The 19,182-nt window shown below is 38.6% G+C and overlaps 1 pseudogene; it reads right to left on the bottom strand.

Annotated features, from left to right (window-relative positions):
* Positions 1-3,447: 3,447 nt before the first annotated feature.
* On the bottom strand, positions 3,448-3,589 carry LOC114108899 (U2 spliceosomal RNA; annotated as a pseudogene).
* Between the last annotated feature and the right edge of the window lie 15,593 nt (positions 3,590-19,182).

Here is a 19,182-nt window from a genome sequence, read left to right as displayed (position 1 = left end):
ACTCATTAAGGTCTATTGCCTTTACTGAAAATGAGAATAAAGATGTGATTGATTTATTCAGATATTAAATTTTGCTAATTGTTACAAGCTAGTATTCAGCATTGAAATAACCAACTCTTTTTGAATTATTGTGTGTGCTTAATCTTTCAGTCATCCAACTCTTTGTGACCCTTTGAACTGTAGAACACCAGGCTCCTCTGTCCATGGATTTTCCAGGCAAGAACATTGGAGTGGGTCCCCATTTCTTCCTCCAGTGGATCTTCCTAAGCTAAGGATCCACTTTGAGTCTCCTGTGTCTCGTGCATTGCAGGTGGATTCTTTACCCACTGAGCCACTGGGGAAGTTCTTTTGAAATATTAAGTCTCTTCAACTCTCTGCTTTACTTTGAATTAAAATATCTGCTTTCTTCATTAGTACTTCTAAATAATTCCTGGGGAAAATGTTGAAATAAAGTCTCTGATTAGATAAGAGTAGTCCTAAATATTAAAATCAGAGTTGACACTTAATAAACATTTAAGTATTTAGAGGTTCCAATGATGTGTTCTCAGGAAAAGGCTAAATGTAGATGCTCCCAGATGGCTAAGAATTACTCTTAACTTTTGTTTGTACACTGGCTCACTGACACTTTCAGCAGCTCCAGTACTTTCATATATGGTAGAGTTTACCTTTGGTTCAGAATTAAATAGTGATTTAAAAAATACCAATGGCCTCATTAGCATATTTGAAAAGATTTTGACAGAGAGCTAAAGAGACAAGGCTAGACTAAGGTTTTTCTTTCAAGATGGTATTAATCCTCTTGATTACAGAAACAGAAAGGAAAATTAAGTAAAACTGTTCCTATGAGGGATTTCAAAAGGTATAAAAACAACAAATTAAATATAATTATTTTAAAGAAACTTCCTTTTCAGTTAAAAAAAGAGAGAGAGAGAGAGAGAGAGAGAGAGAGAGAGAGCTTTTTGCAGTTGTTTGCTATCATGGAATCAATTGTGTTAGAACCAAAATTATAATGAATATGACAGAGAAAATATTTAGCAAAGGATATGGATACTCAATTTACTGCTTCCAACTATGTAGAGCCTCCTGGCAGCCAGTGAGGGAGCCAGCCAGGCAGAGGGACTTCTGTGGCTCTGACCACCACTCAGGGAAGCAAGTACCCAAGTCGACTCTGGGTGTAGACTGCAGTGGAAAGCTCTTAGAGACCTGGCTCCAGGGAATGACCCCAGGACGGTAAACAGGATTTCCTCTGCGTGTCTGCAGAGTCCCAGTCTCCAGGCTTCTTACAATGAATAAGAACAGTTGGCCATCACCACAGAGATTTCTAAGGCTGGGCCTCTTTTACAAGTTTTGTTTGGCTGGAGTAGTTTCCCTCTTTCCTATCATTTGTCTACAGTGACAGATGGAAGGACCTGGAGACTTCACTTCCTTCTTACCCGACCTCCTGCAGAGTGGATCCAAAGGGAAAAGAGGACTCATGTATGACTCCTATAACTATCCAATTTTACCTCAGAAACTGTATTTGAGGTAGTAGCAATACAGTCCAAAATGATGATGAGAGGAAGGTATGACAGTCTTGCAGATTTTTTATTTTCATCCAAAATGCATGCTTCCAATTCAATTTTTTCCTTAAAAGTTTACTATCACTTAAGAACATCAATTAAGATGATGTTGATTTAAAAATTATAAAGTATCAATTAAGATGATGCTGATTTAAAAATTATAAATATTTTAAACTGCGGTTGTCTTTGCACATAAAAATAGCTGTAACTTATTTTACATTAACCATATCTTTAGTTGCTAACTTTGGCCTGGGAAAGACTCATAAAAGGACTGGAACAATGCTGATTATCAGGCTTATCCATAAAAATTCTGGTTCATCCCACCCTCTCGTGGCAGATTCATGTCAATGTATGGCAAAACCAACACAGTATTGTAAAATAAAATAAAGTAAAAATAAAAGTTTTAAAAAATAAATAAATACAATTTTTAAAAAAAGAAATTCTGGTTCAGCAGGCTTGGGCTGCTACTAAGAATCTTTTAAATAATGAAATAAAGTAATTTTAATGTAGGTAGGCCATGGATGTCTCAGAAACCTTGACTTAGAGAATGTATTCTCAAAGGGTAACTGAGCAATTAGAGACCTATCAATGTATAGCCTTTTAGCTCATATGTGTATATAGGCATACACATATAAGCTAAAAAGCCTTAAGTGCTTTGCTTACGAATCCTCACAGAGCAATTATGAGATGGGTAGGGGACAGGAAATAATACTCTGGAAAAACTAAACTAATTGACTCAAAGTGATTTAACAAACCTGTGCTTGTACAGCTGTTGGAACAAGAGCCTCTGGCCTCTTGAGATCTATACTCTGTGCTCAAGATCTATACTTCCAGCATTAAGAAGCACATGCTGCCCTTTATGTTATCAACTCCTCTGAAATATTGTGTAATATTTCTGTTGCATCTATTGTACAGGTATGCATGCCACATGTCAAATAGCAAATGATAATCTAATTTTGAAATGTTACCACTGTGTAGGCAATCATCTATACTTGCCCTGTGACTTCTGCATCCACTACTCACCTGTGAACATTTTAAAATCTTCATCCCTTCCATCGATTCATTAAACATGCTCTAGCCAAGGTCACACAATTTTTCTTGCAAAATCCGAAGAACAGCATTTGGGTTAAGGTTATGGAACAAACACTTTTCTCACTCCCTTCCTGCAAGGTAATTCTTGAGATGACATAAAAACATTTCATAAAGGATAACTCTACACCTTCATTAAGAAATGAAAAAGAAAAAGTGAAAGTGAAATGGCTCAGTCATGTCCAACTCTTTGCAACCGCATGGACTGTAGCCTACCAGGCTCCTCTGTCCATGGAATTTTCCAGGCAAGAGTATTGGAATGGGTTGCCATCTCCTTCTCCAATTAAGAAATGAGAAAGGGTAAAATAAATTGGAAAATTTGAAAAATTTCTGAAAAGTTAAGAGCAAATTGGTGGAACAGAAAAATAACAGATATAAAGAAATAAGGGTCAAAATCTACACAGAAAAACTACTAGAGATTTCAATGATATCTCAAAGTAAATAATTGAAAAGGTGTTCTAACAGCTTTCTCTCTGTTGTCCCTCCTCCTCTCCCACTAAGCAAATCAGCACTGTTTACATACAGGTGAATCCCTGAGAGCTGCTCTCTAAAACATGAAGCTAATTTTCTCAGGAGTGTGTGTCTGTGTGTCTGTGTGTGTGCACACGCGCACACACGCACACGCTCAGTCACTCAGTCGTGTCCGACTCTTTGAGACCCTATGGACCGTAGCCCACCAGGCTTCTTTATTCATGGGATTCTCCAGGCAAGAATACTGGGTGGGTTGCCATTTCCTTCTCCAAGCTTACCCATAGAAACGTCAATACTCAGTCTTATTTTTAAAACAGTATTTTTCCCCTAAAGGAGGTGCAACATTCCTGGAAGTACTGCAATACCAGGTTGATGCATGAAGTGGACAGAGCAAGCTCCTATTCCAACCCCTAGTTCCAAAAATCCATTTAATTTCTCAGGAATAATGGGTCTCATCACAAGAAAAAAGAAATGTGCAACTATGTGCAGTGATGATGTTAACTGAGCTTATTTATGGAAATTATTTCATGATGTATACAAACACTGAATCATTGTATTATATACCTAAAACAAATATATTGTGTGTCAATTATACCTCAATAAAAAGACTATCAGGGTCTAATTTATGTTAACATCGAGATAATGATATAATTACCAAAAACTCCTAACACTAATAAAACATTACTATGTGCCAGGCCCTGTTCTATGTACTGGATCATTTAATATTCACCATAACTTTACAAGGTAGATTCTGCTACTTTCCCCATTTCAATAAGAAACAGAGAGATCAAGTGAACTTGGGGTCACACAGCTAATTCATGGTAGAATTTTCATACAAGTTCAGGTAGTTGCAAAGCTCTACATGTCTAGTCAATATCCAACTCTATGTCTTGACAGCAATTGAAGAAGGGGAAAAAGGCAAAACAGCTAAAACCATGAAGGAAGTGCATGAGATTCTGTACTGAATGAACCTTTTTATTTTAATAATTGTATGAGCTAATGTTTTGTCCAGTTATACATTCAAAATAGCTGAGAAAATTCATACCCTCTACCTACCCCAATCAGCCTAATTCTTCATGCAAAAATACAGCAAATAAGGGATACCAGATACCTGAGAAAAATCAAAGGGAAAAGCAAAGAACAACAAACAGAATATCCATCCATGAAGGAAAAATATATAGAGAATACAGAGAAAATGTTTAAATATTCTTAATAGTACCCTCAGGGATTATAAGATAATACTTAATCTATAAAAGAAAAAATAGTCTGCTAATAAAAATATCAGTTATAGAAGGAGAACAGCTTCTTGGAAAATAAATAAATGATTACAGAAATAAAATATTCAGTTCATCCACTGATTAAATTTTATAATAGTCATCTCTCAAGACTAGATTAATTATCTTGAAGATAAATTCAAGAAAATCTTCTAAAACATAGTGAAAAATAAACAAAGAACTCTAAGAACTAAGGGTGATGGAGAAAGAATGTAAGTTCAGCCTCTGTCTAAAGAAAATTCAGAAAGATAGAACCAAAATAAAAGAAACAAACAAAAACAGGAATAGTAAAAAAAAAATTGATCTAGTTTAAATTAAGGCACAAGAATCAGATTGAAAAAGTTTATCAGATGCTGAAAAGTAAAATAAATTTTGACGGTGGAGGAAACGACAATGACAATAACAAAATAACCTTGAGATTCACAGGAATACATACAAACATCTACTTCACAAATCATAAAATATATTATAATATAAATATAAAATTTATTATAAATATGTAGTAAAATAATTTTGAAGGATATAAAAATAGTGCTACACAAGTAGAAAATTTACATGAAGGTTTTGTTTCCCCTAAAATTGTTCTACAATTTAACACAATTTTAATAAAAATCCTGGTAGCAATAAACACAAAACTTCAAAAATTGGTGATAAAATTCATATAGAAGAATAAAAGACAAAGAATAGCTCAGATGATTTTGAAGAAGAATGAGCTGCCTATCAATTGTCAAGATTCATACAAAAGTAGAATAAGCAATACCACATGGTGCTGGCACAGAAGTGGACCACCAATGGGATAGAGCAGAGAATCCAGAAATGTGGAAATCCATTATACTACAAACCCAGGGTAGAATCAGTGGGGAAGAGACAAACTAGTTAACACATTTTTCAAGGACAAATTATTTTCTGAGTTGAACAAATAACGGTCCTTGCCTCACACAACACTGAAAATTAATTTTAGATCGATTAAAAGTCAGAGTGCCAAGGGAACTGTAAGGCTTTTAGAAAGTAACAAAGTAACATATTGAAAGAGCTTTTTGATACAGTAGAGTTGACTGCATCAAGGAATATCATTTCTAGGTATGAAACTTAGAAGAATCTGCATGTATGTACACAAGGAAATGTGTACAAAAATATTCATTTTACAAACTCTTGTAGTAGTGAAAAACTTGGGAAAAAATTGAAAATAAATACATTGAAATATATACATACCTATATGAAAAAAAGAAAAAAAAAACTAAAAAGAAAAATAACATTAAACTACATATAACCAGTTACTTACAGATGTTTTAAACAGTATCATGAAAAAATTCATATTGGTGTACTCAATTCATGCATATAAAGCTTTAAATCATTCATTCAGTTCAGTTCAGTCACTCAGTCATGTCCGACTCTTTGCAACCCCATGAATCGCAGCATGCCAGGCCTCCCTGTCCATCACCAACTCACAGAGTTCATTCAGATTCATGTCCATTGAGTCAGTGATGCCATCCAGCCATCTCATCCTCTGTTGTCCCCTTCTCCTCCTGCCCCCAATCCCTCCCACTTCATAATATTATTTATAGAAATATATGCATATAGTGAAAATATAGAAGCATACATAAGGAAGAACCAACTTCATGAGAGTTGCTCCCTCTGAGGGGGTGAGAAGTGAAATCATATCTTCAATAAAATCTGTAATATTTTATTGTATCCACAAACATATGGGTATTATGTTATTGGCTGTGCTTTTGTGTATGTCTATATTATGCTGTGAGACACTGAGTTAAGACAAAAGACACTAAACATTAAAATGAACATTATATTTTCTCACAGCAAACAAGTCAACTTCTTAAGCACCTGGGAACATCTCAGCAGGAAATAAATAATAGTAATTGCTCACACAAATGTTTTAATGTGCACTCTCCCATCACTTCATGGGAAATAGATAGGGAAACAGTGGAAACAGTGTCAGACTTTATTTTTGGGGGCTCCAAAATCACTGCAGATGGTGACTGCAGCCATGAAATTAAAAGATGCTTACTCCTTGGAAGAAAAGTTATGACCAACCTAGATAGCTTACTGAAAAGCAGAGATGTTACTTTGCTGACTAAGGTCCGTCTAGTCAAGGCTATGGTTTTTCCAGTGTTCATGTATGGATATGAGAGTTGGACTGTGAAGAAAGCTGAGTGCCGAAGAATTGCTGCTTTTGAAGTGTGGTGTTGGAGAAGACTCTTGAGAGTCTCTTGGACTGCAAGGAGATCCAACCAGTCCATTCTAAAGGACATCAGTCCCAGGATTTCTTTGGAAAGAGTGATGCTAAAGCTGAAACTCCAGTACTTAGGCTACCTCATGAGAAGAGTTGACTCATTGGAAAAGACTCTGATGCTGGGAGGGATTGGGGGCAGGAGGAAAAGGGGATGACAGAGGATGAGATGGCTGGATGGCATCACTGACTCGATGGACGTGAGTCTGAGTGAACTCCGGGAGTTGGTGATGGACAGGGAGGCCTGGTGTGCTGTGATTCATGAGGTCGCAAAGAGTCAGACATGACTGAGCGACTGAACTGAACTGAACTGATTGAAATAATGATATAACATCCTATGGTGATTATGAGTGAGCATTTTATATTTCAAGAACCTCCTGGGAGTGAGGAAAGAAATTTGAGTGGAACGCCCCATCCATTTGTCAGGTTCCCTTTCTCTAAGGCTGTGGTCACTCTGCGTAAGTCTTGGAGGAACCATTCTCATGCTCTCAGGAACAATTTAGAGTTTTTCATCCTGTATTTGGGTTAATTAATAGAACTATATGTTTAGAAACCTACTCTAGGGATCAGAGATAAGTGAAGAAAGTGGTAGAATGAGAGAGCAGGGTTTTCTTTGAAATTTAATGTTTCTCTTCCAACAATATAGTAAATGAAATGGAGTCATCATCATGACTAGATTATAACTTGATACAGATTATAACTGAGGGCACAAAACTAAGGTCCCAAATGGTGAGCGAACAACACGGATATCCAGTAAAGCCCAGGATAGTCCAGGATCAGACTTTTAAATGAGTTGCACATAACCCATGGAAAATAAACCCCAAGGACCTTGAGAAGGTAACGGGCAGGAAGGCCAGAGGTCTCCAAACGGAGGAAATAGGCTACAAGTGTCAGACATTTTTATCTCTCTTAAGCAGCAGGAGGAAACAAACTAGCAATATATATTTTTTCCCCTTCTCTATACAAATTTAAAAGAAGGTTTCTCTTAAAATACTGTGTTGCCATAATGACATCTGGTCTCACCTGAAGTTAACTATTCTCAAACCTTGAGTTAACCAATACATTTTTATTATGGAAATGTTTGTCTTAAGCTATGTTAATGTACTTTGCATTTACCCCAGACTCTGTCTTTAAGTCAATTCCCCTTAATGGCTCAGAACCTACTTGACAAGCCATTATGTTATACTCAGATATTGTTCCCCTAATCTATGTAAACAAAACTATTTGTATGGTAACCTGCTCTTCCATAAGATTTAAGTCAATCATTTTACAGCCTGGGATGAATTGCCTGGTGCCGAGATTATCCTAAAATACACCTTATGGATGAGGGGCCTGGTGCCATTCTGAGTTTTAAGACATTCCTTTCTTTCATTAACAGACTGCTAGTGACTATATAACATCCAGCTGAAGACTAGCGGGGGGTACTCTTACTGCCCACTTCTGATGCCTATGTCAGAAGCTTTCTCTATCTCCTTTGTACTTTAATAAAACTTTATTACACAAAAGCTCTGAGTGATCAAGCCTTGTCTCTGGCCTCAGATTGAATTCTTCTGTGGAGTCCAAGAATCCCGGCGTCTTTTCATTCAGCAACAACCTTTCATCTTGGGGGCTCGTCCCAGGATCCTTCAGGACAAGGTAAAGATGTTTGGAGCTCTAGTTCTTTGTTCTCCTAGTGAACAAGTGTTCTGCTGTACTTTACTAACTCTACAGTGTGCTTGTGTGAATGAATGAAATGTCCTGCGCAAAGCAAGTGAGGAGCCCTGCTCTGTGGTTCTGCAGTGATCTCCTATGGCTTATGGCAGAAACCTATCAGGAGTTTATACCGACCTTCCAATGCCAAGAGGCACCCAATGTCTCCTTTGGAGACCGACTAGAAATAGGCAAAGAATGTGGACTGAACTCTCCTTTCTCAGTCAAACTTTTTGGTCTCTTTGACCATTTCATAACTCCTTGGGAATTAGAAGTACTAACCTAATCTGTTGGATCATAGACTTTCAAGGGACTTGTGATCTATGCTGTTACTGTGTAACTTTGATTGGTAGTCAGGAAGCACCTAGCCTCACTAGGAATCAGAAGTTCAGAAGCTAGATAGAGCTCTAGCTCCAAGAGCATCTCTGAGGTAAAAGGTTACTCAGATTGGAACTACAATGGTTTCTTTCCTTTGGTAACGCTGGCTCTTAGTGGACCGGAGGAGACTCTTATACTGGTGTGGTGATGGTTAGAAGGAACATCTCAGTTTTATGTTCGTATCAGTCTTACTGTGGTCAGGAATATACTCAGGGTCATGCACAGGCACTCAGATGACGAATGTTTCCCCCAGCGGTCTTAGCTTGGGAGACATTCCGGAAGGTTACTCTGATTGCACCACGGGTGGCATCAGAGACAAGCAAGGTTTTAATGGTGAAGAGCTGGACATCAGACTGGGATGTCATCAGGTCTACACCTGGTGTATCCTTACCCCGTCTTGGTGGTAGAACTGAGAGGGACGAGTATGACGCCTGTGTCGGTAAGGGACAGACCAAATCCAACCAGGAAAGAAAAGCTTTTGTTGTAAAGTCTGTCTACACCCCCATCTAGAGCAGAGAGGGACACCTCTGGTAAAAAGATGGTGCTGGTCACTTTTTTTCTCCTGGGAGCTAACAATTTCAGCCGCGCTCCTTTGAACTGTATCCTGGAAAACTGAGATAGATTTGATACCCATGGCTTAAAGAAGACACACCTGATCTTCCTATGTGATACTACGTTGTCGCAGTACCCACTGAAAGATAAAAAACAAAGAGATTTAAAAAACAAACAAACAAACAAAACAGGTTTATCCAATCTACCCCTGAGATCATATGCACAGAACAGCCAAAAAGACTGTTGCCTCACAAGCTATTGCCTCTTCATAAAACACCCACCGGGAAAAATAATCAGTCTATGAGAGTTAATAAGCCTTTTACTTATCAAGAAATACAAAAAAATCTCGGAGGATCTGAGAGACTATTTAGAATACCCCCAAAAATATGTTAGAGCTTTTAAAGGTGTTACTCTGCTTTATGACCTTACTTGGAAGGATGTGATGTATATCTTAGTACAAATGCTGACTCCCGACTCAAAGACTCGAGTTTTGGAAAAAGCAGTTGCTTACACTTACTCCTTGGAAGGAAAGTTATGACCAAACTAGACAGCATATTGAAAAGCAGAGACGTTACTTTGCCAACAAAGGTCCATCTGGTCAAGGCTATGGTTTTTCCAGTGGTCATGTATGGATGTGAGTGTTGGACTGTAAAGAAAGCTGAGCATTGAAGAATTGATGCTTTTGAACTGTGGTGTTGGAGAAGACTCTTGAGAGTCCCTTGGACTGCACGGAGATCCAACCAGTCCATTCTAAAGGAGATCAGTCCTGGGTGTTCTTTGGAAGGACTGATGCTAAAGCTGAAACTCCAGTACTTAGGACACCACATGTGAAGAGATGACTCATTGGAAAAGACTCTGATGCTGAGAGGGATTGAGGGAAGGAGGACAAGGGGACAACAGAGGATGAGAAGGCTGGATGGATTCACCAACTTGATGGAAGTGAGTTTGAGTGAACTCTGGGAGTTGGTGATGGACAGGGAGGCCTGGCATGCTGTGATTCATGGGGTCGCAACCATTATATCTACTGCCGCAGGCAGGAATCCCTCAGAAGTAATGCCATCATGGTCAACAAAAGAGTCCAAAATGCAGTACTTGGATGCATTCTCAGATGACAGAATGATCTCTGTTCGTCTCCAAGGCAAACCATTCAGTATCACAGTTATCCAAGTCTATGTCCCAACCAGTAACACTGAAGAAACCGAAGTTGAACTGTTTTATGAAGACCTACAAGACCTTTTAGAACTAACACCCATAAAAGTTGTCCTTTATATTATAGGGGACTGGAAAGCAAAAGTAGGAAGTCAAGAAACACCTGGAGTAACAGGCAAATTTGGCCTTGGGATGGGGAATGAAGCAGGGCAAAGACTAATAGAGTTTTGCCAAGAAAAAGCACTGGTCATAGGAAACACCCTCTTCCAACAACACAAGAGAAGACTCTACACATGGACATCACCAGATGGTCAACACCGAAATCAGATTGATTATATTCTTTGCAGCCAAAGATGGAGAAGCTCTATACAGTCAACAAAAACAAGACCAGGAGCTGACCGTGGCTCAGATCATGAACTCCTTATTACCAAATTCAGACTCAAATTGAAGAAAATAGGGAAAACCGCTAGACCATTCAGGTATGATCTAAATCAAATCCCTTATGATTATACAGTGGAAGTGAGAAATAGATTTAAGGGTCTAGATCTGATAGATAGAGTGCCTGATGAACTATGGGATGAGGTTCATGACATTGTACAGGACACAGGGATCAAGACCATCCCCATGGAAAAGAAATGCGAAAAAGCAAAATGGCTGTCTGGGAAGGCCTTACAAATAGCTGTGAAAAGAAGAGAGGTGAAAAGCAAAGGAGGAAAGGAATGCAGAGTTTCAAAGAATAGCAAGAAGAGATAAGAAAGCCTTCTTCAGTGATAAATGCAAAAAAATAGAGGAAAAGAAGAGAATGGGAAAGACGAGATCTCTTCAAGAAAATTAGAGATACCAAGGGAATATTTCATGCAAAGATGGGCTCAATAAAGGACAGAAATGGTATGGACCTAACAGAAGCAGAAGATATTAAGAAGAGGTGGCAAGAATACACTGAAGAACTGTACAAAAAAGATCTTCACGACCCAGATAATCATGATGATGTGATCACTAATCTAGACCCAGACATCTTGGAATGTGAAATCAACTGGGCCTTAGAAAGCATCACTATGAACAAAGCTAGTGGAGGTGATGGAATTCCAGTTGAGCTGTTTCAAATCCTGAAAGATGATGCTGTGAAAGTGCTGCCCTCAATATGCCAGCAAATTTGGAAAACTCAGAGTGGCCACAGGACTGGGAAAGGTCAGTCTTCATTCCAATCCCAAAGAAAGGCAATGCCAAAGAATGCTCAAACTACCACACAATTGCACTCATCTCACATGCTAGTAAAGTAACGCTCAAAATTCTCCAAGCCAGGCTTCAGCAATACATGAACCGTGAACTCCTTGATGTTCAAGCTGGTTTTAGAAAAGGCAGAGGAACCAGAGATCAAATTGCCAACATCCGCTGGATCATGGAAAAAGCAAGAGAGTTCCAGAAAAACATTTATCTCTGCTTTCTTGACTATGCCAAAGTCTTTGACTGTGTGGACCACAATAAACTGTGGAAAATTCTTCAAGAGATGGGAATACCAGACCACCTAACCTGCCTCTTGAGAAATCTGTATGCAGGTCAGGAAGTAGCAGTTAGAACTGGACATGGAAAAACAGACTGGTTCCAAATAGGAAAGGAGTACGTCAAGGCTGTATATTGTCACCCTGCTTATTTAACTTCTATGCAGAATACATCATGAGAAACACTGGACTGGAAGAAACACAAGCTGGAATCAAGAATGCTGGGAGAAATATCAATAACCTCAGATATGCATATGACACTACCCTTATGGCAGAAAGTGAATAGGAGCTAAAAAGCCTCTTGATGAAAGTGAAAGAGGAGAATGAAAAAGTTGGCTTAAAGCTCAACATTCAGAAAACGAAGATCATGGCATCCAGTCCCATCACTTCATGGGAAATAGATGGGGAGACAGTGTCAGACTATATTTTGGGGCTCCAAAATCACTGCAGATGGTGACTGCAGCCATGAAATTAAAAGATGCTTACTCCTTGGAAAAAAAGTTATGACCAACCTAGATAGTATATTCAAAAACAGAGACATTACTTTGCCGACTAAGGTCCGTCTAGTCAAGGCTATGGTTTTCCTGTGGTCACGTATGGATGTGAGAGTTGGACTGTGAAGAAGGCTGAGCGCCAAAGAAGTGATGCTTTTGAAGTGTGGTGTTGGAGAAGACTCTTGAGAGTCCCTTGGACTGCAAGGAGATCCAACCTGTCCATTCTGGCGGAGATCAGTCCTGGGATTTCTTTGGAAGGAATGATGCTAAAGCTGAAGCTCCATTATTTTGGCCACCTCATGCGAAGAGTTGACTCATTGGAAAAGACTCTGATGCTGGGAGGGATTGGGGGCAGGAGGAGAAGGGGACAACACAGAATGAGATGTCTGGATGGCATCACAGACTCGATGGACGTGAGTCTGAGTGAACTCCAGGAGATAGTGATGGACAGGGAGGTCTGGCGTGCTGCGATTCATGGGGTCGCAAAGAGTCGGACATGCCTGAGCAACTGAACTGAACTGCACTGAACTGAGCGACTGAAGTGAACTGAACTGATAGAGGTAAATGGCTTGGTAATAAATCAGTAGGAAAGAGAGAAGATGAGATAACCATCCTCCCCACTGAAAATCAGATGGTCCCAACTATAGAACCAGATTCAACAACAACCCTTCAACCTCATAGTCCTTTAGAACAGCTCTGCTCTTGACAATCAGCTAATGACCACAGCATGGTCCCAGAGATAGCCAGGCCTGGAACTCACAGCACACATGTACGCTTGAACATTTACTGTTCCTCTTTGATCTCATTTTGAAATAACACCCTGTTCTTTTTATAACGTAAAATACAGTTCTTTTATGCACCTCTTTCAGGTATGTGATTTCATTTAATTTTTATAGCTACCTAAGGTGTTGGAGAAAACTCCTGAGAATCCCTTGGACTGCAAAGAGTTGGACATGACTGAGCGACTGAACTGAACTGAATGTGACTGGCTGTGTGCAGTGGGGAAAGTAATAAAGGGGCCATTACTTTTCCCAATTCTCTATTAAGAGAAGCATACAGTTCGCTTCATTGAAGTTTTCTGACTGCTGTACATTTAAATTGAGAGAAGACTTCCATGTCAGTTCCTTTCCCCCTTATCCTGATCCTATTGGGCAGCCACAGACTTCCCTGTAAAGAATCCTCCTGCCAATGCAGGAGACGCAGGTTTGATCCCTGGGTCTAGATTGGGATGATTCCCCCGAGAAGGAAATGGCAACCCACTCCAGTATTCTTGCCTGGGAAATTCTATGGACAGAGGAGCCTGATGGGGCTAGAGTCCATGGGGTCACAAAAGAGGTGAACATGACTTAGCAGCTAAACAATGTTGGCCAGTACTTCCTGGTGGAGTGAGAGTACTGGACAGGCTGCCTCAGGGTCACCCATGGTGCTTACTGAAGCAAAGGTGGCTGACTCTATCACTGGGGATTCTAACTTTAGAGGGTGAGTTAGAGCCCTAGAATCTAGTTATTTTTAAAGTTCTATGGGTATTTTTGTTGTTGTTGTTGCTATTTTCTAAGGAGTTTCTGACTCTTGAGCTTCCCTTATAGCTCAGTTGATAAAGAATCCGCCTATGATACAGGAGGGTCCAATTTGATTTCTGGGTGGGGAAGATCCCCTAGAGAAGGGATAGGCTACCCACTCCAGTATTTTGGGGCTTGCCTTGTGGCTCAGCTGGTAAAGAATCCGCCTGCAATGCAGGAGACCTGGGTCCTTGCGACCCTATGGACTGTAGCCCACCAGGCTCCTCTGTCCATGGGATTTTCCAGGCAAGAATACTGGAGAGGGTTGCCATTTCCTTCTACAGGGAATCTCCTTGACCCAGGGATTGAACCCACGTGTATTGTAGCCTGCATTGTATCAAACTGTATTGTATGTGAGAAGAATTTACACTATGGAATTTGAAAAAATGCTACAAATCAGGGTATTTTTCTCCTCTAGGAGACTTGCTGCCAATTTACCAACTACCCACTGACTGTAGAGAATGGAAGAAATAATGTATTATAAACATAAACATTGTATACAATACTGTTTCATTTAATTAAATCTTATACCAAGAGTATTGATACCCATCAACTATTAACCACTTGAAAAATGCAAGAAAATCTCTTCTTTAAAACACAAAGGTTTTACATTATCCCATTTTTTCCTGAACTCATATTTTATTTGATATCATCAGAGAATTTTATTCAAATATAATGTTTTAAGCTTGAAATCTATTTATATTCATTCTATCACATTTTTTCTGTCCTAGAATATATACAAAATTAAAATTATAGATCTATTTTTTTCCTATTATCTTAAGGTTCTAAGTTTTAAATGATTTTTTTTTCTGGGTTGAATTATCACTACTATTATTTGTAGTTGGCAGTTGATCAAAATAACACATATAAATAATTATCATTTATAAACAACATCTTTTGATGCAAAACATGTATGATTCAGAAATGCAACTTTTTATACAATAGATTGGGCTGCTAAGATTAGTTTATATGTTCAAGGATAAATATTATTTACAGCTAGAATGGGACTGACCCCAGCCTGAACTTTATTACTTTTTTTCCTTTATTTAATAGAAACACTGGGGTAAAAAGTTTGTTTAAAAAACAGATAGGAATCCAACAACACATTAAAAAGATCATACACCGTGACCAAGTGGGCTTTATCCCAGGGATGCAAGGATTCTTCAATATCCAAAAATCAATCAATGTGATTCACCACATTAACAAATTGAAAAATAAAAGCCATATGATTATCTCAATAGATGCAGAGAAGGCCTTTGACTAAATTCAACATCCATTTATGAAAAAAACTCTCCAGAAAGCAGGAATAGAAGGAACATACCTCAACATAATAAAACCTATATATGACAAACCCACAGCAAACATTATCCTCAATGGTGAAAAATTCAAAGCATTTCTCATAAAGTCAGGAACAAGACAAGGGTGCCCACTTTCACCGTTACTATTCAACATAGTTCTGGAAGTTTTGGCCACAGCAATCAGAGCAGAAAAAGAAATAAAAGGAATCCAAATTGGAAAAGAAGAAGTAAAACTCTCACTGTTTGCAGATGACATGATCCTCTACATAGGAAACCCTAAAGACTCCACCAGAAATTACAGAGCTAATCAATGAATATAGTAAAGTTGCAGGATATAAAATCAACACACAGAAATCCCTTGCATTCCTATACACTAATAATGAGAAAGTAGAAAAAGAAATTAAGGAAACAATTCCATTCACCATTGCAATGAAAAGAATAAAATACTTAGCAATATATCTACCTAAAGAAACTAAAGACCTATATATAGAAAACTATAAAACCCTGATGAAAGAAATCAAAGAGGACACTAACAGATGGAGAAATATATCATGTTCATGGATCAGAAGAATCAATATAGTGAAAATGAGTATACTACCCAAAGTAATCTACAGATTCAATGCAATCCCTATCAAGCTACCAGCGATATTTTTCACAGAACTAGAACAAATAATTTCAAGATTTGTATGGAAATACAAAAAACATCAAATAGCCAAAGCAATCTTGAGAAAGAAGAATGGAACTGGAGGAATCAACTTGCCTGACTTCAGGCTCTACTACAAAGCCACAGTCATCAAGACAGTATGGTACTGGCACAAAGACAGACATATAGATCACTGGAACAAAATAGAAAGCCCAGAGATAAATCCACACACATATGGACACCTTATCTTTGACAACGGAGGCAAGAATATACAATTGAGTAAAGACAATCTCTTTAACAAGTGGTGCTGGGAAAACTGGTCAACCACTTGTAAAAGAGTGAAACTAGATCACTTTCTAACATCACACAGAAAAATAAACTCAAAATGGATTAGAGATCTAAACGTAAGACCAGAAACTATAAAACTCCTAGAGGAGAACATAGGCAAAACACTCTCAGACATAAATCACAGCAGGATCCTCTATGATCCACCTCCCAGAATTCTGGAAATAAAAGCAAAAATAAACAAATGGGATCTAATTAAAATTAAAAGCTTCTGCACAACAAAAGAAACTATAAGCAAGGTGAAAAGACAGCCTTCAGAATGGGAGAAAGTAATAGCAAATGAAGCAACAGACAAACAACTAATCTCAAAAATATACAAGCAACTTATGCAGCTCAATTCCAGAAAAATAAACCACCCAATCAAAAAATGGGCCAGAGGTACCACTTCACACCAGTCAGAATGGCTGCGATCCAAAAATCTGCAAGCAATAAATGCTACAGAGGGTGTGGAGAAAAGGGAACCCTCCTACACTGTTGGTGGGAATGCAAACTAGTACAGCCACTATGGAGAACAGTGTGGAGATTCCTTAAAAAATTGCAAATAGAACTGCCTTATGACCCAGCAATCCCACTGCTGGGCATACACACCGAGGAAACCAGAATTGAAAGAGACACATGTACCCCAATGTTCATCGCAGCACTGTTTATAATAGCCAGGACATGGAAACAACCTAGATGTCCATCAGCAGATGAATGGATAAGAAAGCTGTGGTACATATACACAATGGAGTATTACTCAGCCGTAAAAAAGAATTCATTTGAATCAGTTCTGATGAGATGGATGAAACTGGAGCCGATTATACAGAGTGAAGTAAGCCAGAAAGAAAAACACCAATACAGTATACTAACACATATATATGGAATTTAGGAAGATGGCAATGACGACCCTGTAATGCAAGACAGGAAAAAAGACATAGATGTGTATAACGGACTTTTGGACTCTGAGGGAGTGGGAGAGGGTGGGATGATTTGGGAGAATGGCATTCTAACATGTATACTATCATGTAAGAATTAAATCGCCAGTCTATGTCTGACGCAGGATACAGCATGCTTGGGGCTGGTGAATGGGGATGACCCAGAGAGATGTTATGGGGAGGGAGGTGGGAGGGGGTTCATGTTTGGGAAAGCATGTAAGAATTAAAGATTTTAAAATTTAAAAAATAAAAAACTAAAAAAAAAAAAAGGGCCAAAGAACTAAATAGACATTTCTCCAAAGAAGACATACGGATGGCTAACAAACACATGAAAAGATGCTCAACATCACTCATTATTAGAGAAATGCAAATCAAGACCACAATGAGGTACCACTTCACACCAGTCAGAATGGCTGCGATCCAAAAGTCTGCAAGCAATAAATACTGGAGAGTGTGTGGAGAAAAGGGAACCCTCTTGCACTGTTGGTGGGAATGCAAACTAGTACAGCCAGTATGGAGAACAGTGTGGAAATTCCTTAAAAAACTGGAAATAGAACTGCCTTATGACCCAGCAATTCCACTGCTGAGCATACACACCGAGGAAACCAGAACAGAAAAAGACACATGTACCCCAAAGTTCATCGCAGCACTGTTTATAATAGCCAGGATATGGAAACAACCTAGATGTCCATCAGCAGATGAATGAATAAGAAAGCTGTGGTACATATACACAATGGAGTATTACTCAGCCATTAAAAAGAATACATTTGAATCAGTTCTAATGAGATGGATGAAACTGGAGCCGATTATACAGAGTGAAGTAAGCCAGAAAGAAAAACACCAATACAGTATACTAACACATATATATGGAATTTAGAAAGATGGTAATGATGACCCTGTATACGAGACAGCAAAAGAGACACAGGTGTATAGAGCAGACTTTTGGACTCTGAGGGAGAGTGTGGGATGACTTGGGAGAATGGTATTGAAACATGTATACTGTCATGTAAGAAACGAATCACCAGTCTATGTTTGATGCAGGATACAGGATGCTTGGGGCTGGTGCATGGGGATGATCCAGAGAGATTATATGGGGTGGGAGGTGGGAGGGGGGTTCATGTTTGGGAACTCATGTATACCCGTGGTGGATTCATGCCAATGTATGGCAAAACCAATACAGTATTGTAAAGTAAAAAAAAAAAAAAAAAGCAGGGCTGAAAATAATGCTGTAGTAGAACTCTTCAATTCTCTAAATTTCTTCTCCGTTACAGGCCAAAAAGATATCAGGATGACTTAATTATTAAATATAATTATTTGATGTAACGTATAATTGAGTTAGCTTCTCCTTAAGTTGTATTGAAAGCACATACTTGGGAAACAATGAAATTTAAAGAAATTCTCCATAATAGTTGGTCATTCCTTTTCTCACTATCAACTGCAATATTTCTGTTTCTTTCTTTCTTTATGAAGGTTTCCCCATTCCAAGGCAGAGCACCATGGCAACAATAAGTGAAAACTGTGTCCTCTCTTCCTTTTTGGTAAAGTGTAGAAAAGACAAGTTTGAAAAGGGAGATGAGAAAGGAGAGTCTCCTTAGAAGGTGAATCTTCAGACTGAATCTTCATTCATATTAGGAATGATCAAATATGGAAACTGAAGTCTTAGAGATTGACATCCATAACACTATTGATGCTCTCATGACTCTGAGACCTTCTTCCTGTACACTCGATAGAATCGTAGAACCGGAATGGCCCTGATCTGAACTACAGCCCACAGCTGAGCCACCCCCCTTCCAGTTCTTTCTTTACAGGCAGTAAAGAACCTCACTTATTCTTGAGTGTGAGTGTTGCACACAGCACTTTTATTAAGTGTTTACTGCTTACCCAGGTCTGCCTCTATACGAAGTATGGAACTAACTTTCTAATGAACAAATAAGAATACACAAATTTAACTTTGTTGGTCACAGTAACAAAGCCAAATGTCTAGAACTTACAGGTTAAATTTGGTGGTCTCATCATCTATTGTAATC

The sequence above is a fragment of the Ovis aries genome, chromosome 17, assembly GCF_016772045.2.
Source record: "Ovis aries strain OAR_USU_Benz2616 breed Rambouillet chromosome 17, ARS-UI_Ramb_v3.0, whole genome shotgun sequence".
NCBI classification, from domain to species: Eukaryota; Metazoa; Chordata; class Mammalia; order Artiodactyla; family Bovidae; genus Ovis; species Ovis aries.
Note: the sequence above shows the minus strand (reverse complement) of the source record. Positions and strands in the feature narration are given on the sequence as shown.